The 11550-nt window shown below is 45.6% G+C and overlaps 1 pseudogene; it reads left to right on the forward strand.

Moving 5' to 3' along the window:
* Nucleotides 1–3844: 3844 nt before the first annotated feature.
* Nucleotides 3845–11550, forward strand: part of LOC133340002 (helicase POLQ-like) — an 18358-nt pseudogene continuing 10652 nt past the window's right edge.

Here is an 11550-nt window from a genome sequence, read left to right on the forward strand (position 1 = left end):
TCCACTTACTGGCGCCCATTTTTTGCCATTTCATTTTATTATAGCCATTCAATTGTTCGGTCCTACCAGCCCACCCCACAGGGACCTGTTTATATTGGCAGAATAAAATATTAATTTACAGACACTGTGGGGCCGTCCATAAATGACGTCACGCGATTTTTGCCGATTTTTGACCCCCCCTCCCAAAACCATATTTCAATTTTGAAAATAAAAATGCTTCAAATCGCTTTAAACTATTGTCATTGTAGTGCGTATTTAATGTGGCGCTGTACTCTGATGTTGTAGGAGACAACATACATTAAAAGGAGGCGTTGGAAAGCTGAAATTTAGCATAAAATTCGCTTGAAAAGATTCAACTTCTAACTAAAACTGCAGATGTTCAGAATATTATATTGAAATTCTCTTATAATAAATATTAAAAGTAATAACTATGAAAAAATACTTGAAACTTTGTAGTAGAACGAAGCTAAATGGAGAGTACAACTATAAGAATCATATATTCATTTCACAGAATGAAAAGCCCTGCTAGAATCATTAGAATCAAAATGTTTAGTAACAATCATTCAAAAAATTACTAAATGTATGCTTCTCAATTCTCCCATGGAGAAGAAAAATGTTCCTTCGTGGAATAAATAAAAGGTGACCTTAGCAAATTAAAATAATAAAACAGTTAATAATGAAAATTTATTTTAAAAAAAATTTCTGTTATAACGCTTCTATTTAATTAACATTTATTTAAAGTTGCGAATTTTGATGTGCGTGACGTCACATTTCTCAAACTCCGCCCCTCCCCCCCCGGGTGCGTGACGTCACATTTCTCAAACTCCGCCCCTCCCCCCCGGGTGCGTGACGTCACATTTCTCAAACCCCGCCCCTCCCCCCCCGGGTGCGTGACGTCACATTTCTCAAACCCCGCCCCTCCCCCCCGGTGCGTGACGTCATTTACGTGCTCACGATTCCTGCGCGCCCATTGGCTGCCAAATTGGGCCAATCAGCGAGCTCCTTTTCCAACGCGTTCACCGATGGACGCACGCAATTCGCGGTTCGTCAAGCCTCAGGCGAAACTCGACGCCACCCTGCACAGAGTTGTTTAGACGAGCCGCAAACAACGCCCGCGCACAAACAACAACAACAATAATAATAACAGTGTTGAAAGGCGAATGTCGTCACGACTACTCGAGAAGAACGGCCTTTCCACCCCCCCCCCCCCCGTGAGTGGGCGGAGCTCGGCCGCCTTGGGTGCGTCTCCCTCGGCAGGGGCTTCCAGGCAAGGCGGGGGGGTGCGGGGTTGGGGCTTCGGCCTTCTCTGAGAAGCGCACGCGAGAGGAATTTTGTTTGTTTTTACGCAGCGGGGCAAACTCGTAACAATAAAAACACGTAAATGTTTAGTATCTTTTTTTCGATTTAAAGCTTATTTCGTGACTGCAGGGATTCATATTGTTGGTTCTTTCGGTAAAGTCATCACGTAGAAGGAAAATAATAAAATAATAAAAATTAAACAATAAAATAATATTCTCACGACGTTTCGGCCACAACGCAAGCAGCCGTCCTCAGGTGAAGACAGGTCTGTCGGAACGACAGCGTCTGTTCTTCACCTGAGGACGGCTGCTTGTGTTGTGGCCGAAACGTCGTGAGAATTATATTTTACTATGTTTTATTTTTATTATTTTCCTTCTACGTGACTTTACCGAAAGAACCAAGAAGATGTTTAGTATCTTGTGGGTGTGTGTTTAGGTTGTGTTTGCAGCGCTGTTCTGTTTATTAATGGGTGGCGGTATTTTATTTAGTTTAACCTGGAGATACAACAGTAGTCACACTTGCAAACAGTGGCACGGGTCGTCAAATACAATTTATATTTTAAAAACCTCAAAATGTATGGACACCATACAGCAGTACTGGGGACGACTGCTTGTGTTGTGATCGAAACGTCGTACACTTTTATTTTATTCCTACGTGACTTTACCGAAAGAACTAAAGAGTATGGATTCATAATCTTGGTTCTTTCGGTAAAGTCACGTTGAAGGGAAATAATAAAATAACAAAAATATAAAACAATAAAAATCCTCACGACGTTTCGACTGCAACACAAGCAATCGTCATCAGGTGTGAAATCCACAGCAAGAAAATTTGAAAAAAGTGGCGGTTGTTTTTAAATCCTTTATATTAAGTTCGCTTGCTTGCTTAGGACCGTGCAAATCTTTCGGTCGTTTTTTAACCCACTTCCCGTGATCCAATCGAGCTGACATTTTGCACACAGACTCGTTGTGCGGGACAATTAATGTTCGTGAAAATTTTTTTTCCAAAATTTTACACTGTTTAGGGAAAAATAAATAAATATTTAATTACCAATTGCTTAATGGTGGCAGACAATCATCTGACCCATAGGTGGCAGCCATCTCAAGCCAGAGGATGAGAGAACTCTAGCCGCCACGCACATAAAGGATTTATAGTGAAAAACTTTGTTTTTACGGGTTAATTTTTCCTAACTTTTTTCCTATTTTCTTGCTGTGGATTTCACACCTGATGACGACTGCTTGTGTTGCAGTCGAAACGTGACTTTACCGAAAGAACCAAAGAGTAAAGCTCTCTTCTAGTCAATCAACCCACTACATTTGCACATTCCTGCCGCCATGTCCTGTATTCGCCAATAAGCCTCATATCAGGTGAAATAAAGTCTCGAGTCTGACCTGAGTTGTATTCCCAAGCACAGTTAAACACGAGTGGCGAGTGAGATCTGAACAAGTCCTTCGCAAACCCCCGTTGACCAAGTGTAGTGATCACCAATGACCATCACAGCGTGGGTTTGAGCGGTTTCATCCAACACTGGATTGACAAATGGCAACATTATTTTCACGTATTTATATTGTATTAATTTCAATGGTATACTCTACGGAAAGACGGAAAGTGCTTTCTGCAACACTGCGGTGAAAGCGAATTCATACCCTTTATTTCTTGCCAGGAGCTTGAATCTATGCATATTCAAACAATAGTTGACTGACGGTTTAAGCTGTACAGTGATACCTCGGTTCACGAACGCTTCTGTTCACGAACAACTCGGTTCACGAACAGAAAATTTCATAAAAATATGCTCCGGTTCACGAACTCCGCTTCGGTTCACAAACAGGAGCCGCGGCCATTTTTATGCTAATTCCAGGCTGTCACATGGTCGTGACTTCCTGTAGGAAGATCGTGGAGAGAAGCAGAGACACAGAAAGAAGTACTGTGAGTACTGTGAAGACACTTTCAGTGACTTTTAGATTTTTGGTGTGCTTTTTAGCACATACAGTACAGTACTACTGTACTGTACAATACTGTACTTACTGTAATGTACAGTTCACCCGTTTGAGTGCTTACTGTCTCCCACCCGCCTTCCACTTGCCTTCCTCCATGCCAGAAGTCATCTCAAGCAAGGTTAGTGTTCTCTCTTTATACATTACTATACTGTACAGTACTAATGTGTATTGTCATTTGTTTATATTTTTGTGCTTCAAAAACCAAAAAAAAAGGTCAGAACGGATTAACCGGATTTACATTGAACCCTGTGGGGAAATGTGCCTCGGTTCACGACCAATTCGGTTCGCGACCAGAGTCAGTTCACGAATTAAGTTCGTGAACCGAGGTATCACTGTAGTATGAAATTTAGATCAATGAAAAACCCATGGTTGTGTGTCAGTAAAACATTGCTGGAACGGTAAAACACTTTTTACAACAGCACACGGTTTATTTCCTATTTGTAACTAACACAATGTGGTGTGGCCCCTTGTCAGTGTTGGTAATGTTTGAGTTGCAGAGTCGTGAGAATGCTGATTTGGAATGTGTCTCATTCTGTGAAACGCAGCAGAGAGAAAGCGGGTCTCACACCGAGCAAAGACAAAGTCGTGGTGCACTGTGTGGCTAAAAGACGAAGTGGGCGTGCAGACATTCTCGTGAGGCAACGGATTCCCATTCGTGTGGAGACTTTAAATTCATGGATCCTCCTGATGATTGCAAAGAGCTCCCTTCGCAAGTCTTTATCGCAGATGTCGTGGCGAAGAAGCTCGGTTTATCAGGCAACAGCTGCGACGCGCCGGAGGTAAACGAACTTTGTTTTCATAGTCCAGTACAGGATGCAGAGGTCGCAAACGGGTTTTGATTCCTTACCCGTACCCGGCCGCACCAGGGTCGCAAATGGGTACCCGTACCCGGCCAGGTACAGGTAGCCGTATCCTACCCGTACCCTACCCGAAATGAGTGACAAACGGTTACTCACGGTTACTCACCAGTGACTCACGGCCTACCCGTACCCAGACGCACCAGGGTCGTAAACGGCTACCCGTACCCGGCCGGGTACGGGTAGCCGGGTATCGGGTAGGGTAGCCGGGTATCGGGTACCCGGTTGCAACCTCTGACAGGATGATCCATTCATAGATACAGCACTAAAGCCATACAAATATGTGGAACAATATCGAGGAAAGCTATTTCAAAGCCTCTACACGTCCATCACCTATAACAATCCACTCGTTACATGTGTAACTTCGTGCATTGCTTTCCCAACAATCAGTCACCTGTGGAGAGGAAGTACTGTAATAGGGTCGTGAAAAACCAGGGCCCCTTAACATCGCCGCACCCCACCACACACTCGCAACTTATTTGGATTGGAAGTTGTCCGCGAGAGTCATTGCTGATGCGAATTCGTTGTTTCCCTTTGAAGTGTGATGGTGAGGACAGAAGCGATGCCATGCGTGGGGAATGTGACAGTGTTGCAGGAGACATCTCACTCGTGGATGTACTACTTGAAAAACAGCACAACCAAGACAATTGTTCACAGACGTTCAATCTTACTCAGAAAGACCCAGAACCACAAAAGTGGCTTCCCAAGAAGCTTACGCAACACTCGGCTTTGTCTTGTGGGACTATATTGGGCTGTGACAATACTGGTCAAATGAAAACACACAATGTGGAACAATTGCTGCCTCGTGACTGGAATAAGAATACACTAAAGAGAACAGAATATAATCCTCTACACATCGCACAAAATGTACAGACTGAGCCGCATCACGGTTTTTACGCAAATATTGTAGGAAACGACATTCGGAGCTCGTCGAGAGGCAATTCTCAAAATGCAAAACTTCCAAAGCTCGATGGAACCATTCGCACGTTAACGTCTAATTCTCAAGCTGACGCACAAACAGGTTGCTTTCATTCGGAGGATGAGATAAAATTGGCTGATATCTTAACGGACGATTTAGAATGTACTATTACCACCAGAAAACCGCCAAAACCCACTTGTGCTTCTGCACTTTCGGAAGCAAATGACTCAAATGCTGCCTTTAGTGAAGAGGCTGACCACATCGCTCGCGGAAGAGCCGACGGTTCTTCAACAGCAAATGCGCTTGGAGTGGAAAATATAAAAGTAGCCGCAGATGTAGCCAACAAGGGCACGAGCATAAGAGATCGCATCAAGAAAACGCTCGTGGCAAACGCGTGGGCGGCAGCTACCCGCGTGGTCTCGCGCACCAGGCACCTGCAGGAGTCTGCGCTGTCGCACGAGAGGCAGATCGCCACGGAGACTTGTGCTGATGACAGCCAGTTTGAGATTGGGCCTTTCTATGGGCTTCCCACGAAGGTGCACAGCCTTCTGCAACAACAGCGTGGCATTAAAGAGCTCTACGGTAATGTTTGCTGTTTTTTACACTCGGATATTTACGCGAAACTGTCTCTCGGTTTTTTTTTCATGCCAACATATCTTTTTTTTTCTCTCGTGGGAGAAATGGTAATTGAATAGTATTTGGCGGACTTACTCTTTGGTTCTTTCGGTAAAGTCACGTAGAAAGAGAAAATAATGAATTAAATACTAGCAAACGACATTTCGATTGCAACACAAGCAATCGTCATCAGGTACAAATGAAAGAGAAAACAAAGCCTAGTAAACTTAGAAATATAATGCAATACAACACAGATAGTCGGCTAACATAACGGTCAACACCCTACCTGGATTGATTACGCTCTTCCAAAGATTGCTAAATTTAAGAGAGAGATTAAACAGAACAGGAGACACACAGACAGACACATAAGCAGAGAGAGACAACACAGAGACACACAGAGAGAGACAAACAACATAGGCACACAGACACAGAGACACACAATATAGACACACAGATAGACATATAAGCAGAGAGAGACAACACAGAGACACAGAGAGACACAACATAGGCACACAGAGAAACGACGCCTCTGTGTCGAGGCCTTAGATAGAGAGAGGGGGTAGAGAGAGAGGGGGTGGGGGGTACAGAGAGAGGGGGCAAAGAGTGAGGGGGGCAGAGAGGGAGGGGGGGGTTGAGAAATTAATTTTTAGTACATGGTGGAATTTTGCTAAATGTATTTTACCAATTTGTTTTTGTTATAACAGCATATCACTGCTTATTTGATTCGTACTGTAAACGTTTACACATCACCAGTGTCGTGATGTTAGCTGTCAAGCCTAATCCAATTTCTCACACATTAGGTGATGGTTGAAACATTTTTGTCGTCCTGCACGCAAGTTAATCATTTTAATCGGCGTTTTTGTTCTCTTAACGTGTAATAAGCCACCCGTTTGAAAAAAAATTAACCCGTAAAAACAAAGTTTTTCACTATAAATCCTTTATATGCATGGCGGCTAGAGTCCTCTCGTCCTCTGGCTTGAGATGGCTGCCACCTATCGGTCAGATGATTGCCTGCCACCATTAAGCAATTGGTAATTAAATATAATTTATTTTTTCCTAAAAAGTGTAAAAGTTAGGAAAAAAAATTTAACGAGAATAAATTGTCACGCACAACGAGTCTGTGCAAAATGTCAGCTCGATTGGATCACGGGAAGTGGGTTAAAAAACGACCGAAAGATTTGCACGGTCGTAAGCGCGCAAGCAAGCACGCAAGCACGCAAGCGAACTTAATATAAAGGATTTAATTACAATTGACACATTCACGTGTTTCAGATTCTGCCGTGCATTTAATCATTCTCTTTTATATTTGTGTCGACACATGACGCCGCAAAGCCTGGCAGCACGACTGCTTGTCCCTGGACTCCGTGAGACGAGGGAAGAATCTGATTTACTCTTTACCGACAAGTGGCGGCAAGACGCTCGTGGCAGAGATCCTCATGCTGAGGCAGCTGCTCTGCAAGAGAACGGACGCTCTGCTCATTCTTCCCTACGTTGCCATCGTCCAGGAGAAGGTAACGATCGCTTTTGTACACGCACATTTCCACACCGACACAGCAGCATAAATGCGGTTATACGAATGACTCTTTGGTTCTTTCGGTAAAGTGACGTATAAAGAGAAAATGATCAATTAAATACTAGCATACGACGTTTCAATTGCAACGCAAGCAATCGTCATCAGGTATAAATGAAATAGAAACACAAATCTAGTATACTTAGAAATGTAATGTAATACAACAGAGAGTCGGATAACATAACAGTCAACACCCTACCTGGTTGATTACGTTCTTCCTGAGAATACTAAATTTGAGAGAGAGATTAAACAGAACCAGAGACATATAGACAGACATATAAGCAGACAGATATCACAGAGATACATAGAGAGAGAGAGACGTACAAAGGCACACAGAGAAACCACGTCTCTGTGTCGAGGCCTATGTTTTGTCTCTATGTAAAGTCCTCCAAGATAAGTCAACTGAGGCAGCCGGGAATTTGGAAGTCTCGTTGAAATATTTCCGTCTTGGCTTAGGAACAGATACTCGGATGCAGAGTACAATCTCGGGTTCATCAATTATTCCCACACGACACACAATTGTGATGTGTCGCCGCTGCTACTGCTGCTGCTGCTACTGTCGGGGTCGCTAGCCCCCGAGATCCCTCCCTCGATGATGCTTACGGCCGGGCTAACCTCATCAATCGCCCCCCCGCTGCTGAGCGAACCGCTGCTAGGTTCCTCACCCATGGTGTGGGAGCCGTCGCCCGAGGATTCCCCTCCCCCGCGGGTCCGCGTAGTAGGCATGGTTGGATACCGCGTAGTATTATGTCCCCCTTTACGCTACCACGATACCTCCCTTTCCTAATCGCGTACCTGCGACCCACACGGAGCGAACGTACGCACACACACACACCGCTCCGTGCACTCCAACTCCACACTGACTACTCGCGTTATGATCGTGCACCTGTATCACACACGGAGTGAACACACGCGACACCTACTCTCGCACCGCTCTGCGCAGCGCTCCCCCGAGGCGAGCCGCAGCACTACAGAACCACTGCGTACACACGCTCACCCACGCGCTCACACTGCACGACAAGATCACGCGAGACCACGCTTCGCTATTAATGATTTATTATCCGCTACCTGGAACTAGATGTTAAATCAGTGAGTCGACGAGGCTGGCCTACGCTGATACCTCTATACCTATTCCCCATTTATCTGCTATGATTCTAATTCACCTTCTTACTCACTGTTAAGTGTCCACGGCGGTCCGCTGATCCTTGTGCTAACCGCGTGCCTCGGTGCGTCGCACGGACGTCCGGGTCGCTGGCTCGAGCTGCGTCTGGTCGCCTGGCGCTGGAGTAAGAGAGCGATTTCCCCTCTGCGCCCCTCTATTTATCCTCCCTACCTCAAAGGGGATGCTGCGCTGAACAATGGGCTCGCGCACCTCGAGCCCGCGCACGGCGGTTCCGGGCGCTTTTGATCTGCTAATCAGTGAGCGGCGTTGGCGGCGTACATCCTAATTAATCCCTTACCCTTCCTAACAATGGGGCCTGCGCGCTCAAGCGTAATTATCCCAACCCTCCATGACTATGCGCAACAGCTCCTGCGGTCCCGCTATTCATGCTGTCCCGTCCCTCCCCTGCTTGCCCCGTCGACCCGTGGGGGTGTGTGTGGGGGGAAATGCGCCTCAACCGCGGTGGCCGAATGCCCATGCCGCGACCACACCATATTAAGGCTGGTCGCAGCGCCGCGGCGCAACGTAGCACGGGGGAGGTCGTCCAATTCCCTGATCGCCGGAAACCGTGAGAGTTAACCCCGATAAGGGTTTTTCGGATAAAAACCGGTCGGCCAGGTGACCTCCCCTCGGAGCTCTATGGGGGGGGGGGGGGGGGAAATGCGGGCGGGTGTGTTCGTGTGAGGTGTGGGGGGGGGGACGCGGGGTTGGCTCTGTTGCTTGGTGGTGGCGAGGTCGGGAATTTGGGCGCCTGCCGAACGGCTTCATGGCGGCGGCATCACACTACTACTGCTGCTACTACTGCTGCTGCTGCTGCTCGAACAGGTGCGGAGCCTGTCTGTGTTTGGTGTGGAGCTTGAAATCTTCATAGAGGAATACGCGGGAAGCAAGGGGCGCATGCCACCGCGAAAACACCGAAAGAAGAATTCTCTCTACATCGCCACCATTGAGAAAGCCCACAGCCTGGTCAACGCCCTTCTAGAGGAGGGGCGCATGAAGGAGATTGGCCTGATCGTTGTGGATGAGGTATGCGGCATTCATTATTTAATTACAGAGAATAATTGGCATCCTGCAAATGTCATTACAAATGTTACGTATTAATGTTCATCATCGTCATAATCAGCCGTCGTGAATCTACTTCTGGATGAGGGCATCCCCAAGCCTCCGCCATCTTGCACAGGCCCACAATGCAACAGTCCACCCAGCAGCAGCAGCACACGAGCTGTGACGTCAGTGCAATGTAGTGTTGAGTCTCATTTGCAGCGACGTACTAATGGTTTGATAATTGTTTTTTTACCCTTCTATCTGGCAACAAAACTGACACATTTTTTACGAGGCGTCATGTTTGCATAGACCACAATACCTGCAGTCATAATACAAACAAAAAACATAACTCTGATAATGATATGCACTGTCCTTGAAGTTGATTGGTCCACACCCAAGACAGCTTTCCTTAGAGCCTTTTGGCGTCATCTGGTCCAACCCATGTGAGACTAGGCTCTACGGAAAGCTGTCTCGGGTGTGGACCAATCAACTTCAAGGACCATGTGAGACTAGGCTCTAAGGAAAGCTGTCTCGGGTGTGGGCCAATCAACTTCAAGGACAGTGCATACATTATCAGAGTTGTGTTTTTTGTTTGCATTCCGACCGCAGGTATTGTGGTCTATGCAAACATGGCTCCTCGTAAAAAAAGTGTCAGTTTTGTTGCCAGATAGAAGGGTAAAAAACCAATTATCATGTTTTACTGGCAAATGAGGTCCCAATGGTGTACTAATGGTTTGTTGCGTGGTCTGTAGCTGCACATGTTGGGCGAAGGTGGCAGCCGTGGGGCCACCCTGGAGCAGACGCTGGCCAAGGTTCAGTATGCGTCAAGTACGTTTGTTCTCACCCTGCAGTTATCATACATTACTGCGGGTTTCCAGTCGTCGTTGTGGTGATTCAGTTCCATCTGTGATTCAGTGTGGTGTTGCATTCGCTTGATTCTATTGCAGAAACAACTCAGGTCATCGGTATGAGTGCCACTCTGAGCAACATCAAGGACTTGCAAAAATTCCTGAATGCGGAGTTGTACACTAACGATTTTCGACCGGTAGGAATCACATTCATCTTCTTGGTTCTTTCGGTAAAGTCACGTAGAAGGGAAGTAATAAAATAATAAAAATAAAACAATAAAATAATTCTCACGACGTTTCGGCCACAACGCAAGCAGCCGTTTTTTTTTTTTGTCAAGACGCTCTTCACCCCTCCATCCCAGCTTAAATAGTCGCCCCAAGCCTGGGGTGTGTCATTCAGACTCTGTCTTTTCGACAGACCTGTTCTACACCTGAGGACGGCCGCTTGCGTTGTGGCCGAAACGTCGTGAGAATTATTTTAAAATGTTTTATTTTTATTATTTTATTATTTCCATCCTACGTGACTTTACCGAAAGAACCAAGAAGATGAATCCCTGCAGTCACGAAAGCTTTACATCGAAAAGAATCACATTCTTATTATTATTATTATTGAAAGTTTAATTTTCATAAAAATGTTGCGCAACTGATGTGTGAAAGATACACGTCTTCAACCTCTTACAAAAGTCTACATGGCTGCCGTGATCCTCACAGGTCCAGTTAAGAGAGTACATTAAGCTTGGAGACTCTATCTACGAGGTAAACAACAAGGCTCGGTGTCCAGAAGAAAGCTTCAGTTTTATCCGACTGCTCAGTCACAAGGTGAGTGCACAGACATCAATGGAAATAAAATAGGCACACAAGCTTTTGAACAGCTTTCAAGTTTAAATAACCTGTGAAATATATATCTGGACAGATGGATAGAGGAAGCAGACATTGCTTCTTCTTCTTGGTTCTTTCGGTAAAGTCAAGTCGAAGGGAAGTAATAAAATAGTAAAAATAAAACATTATACAATAATTCTCACGACGTTTCGGCCACAACGCAAGCAGCCGTCCTCAGGTGAAGACCAGGTCTGTCGGGGAGACAGCGTCTGACCTGGTTTTCACCTGAGGACGGCTGCTTGCGTTGTGGCCGAAACGTCGTGAGAATTATTTTATTATGTTTTATTTTTATTATTTTATACTTCCCTTCTACGTGATGACTTTACCGAAAGAACCAAGAAGAAGAATCCCTGCAGTCACGAA

The sequence above is a fragment of the Lethenteron reissneri genome, unplaced genomic scaffold, assembly GCF_015708825.2.
Source record: "Lethenteron reissneri isolate LAM-NWPU_2019-01 unplaced genomic scaffold, ASM1570882v1 scaffold_630, whole genome shotgun sequence".
NCBI classification, from domain to species: Eukaryota; Metazoa; Chordata; class Hyperoartia; order Petromyzontiformes; family Petromyzontidae; genus Lethenteron; species Lethenteron reissneri.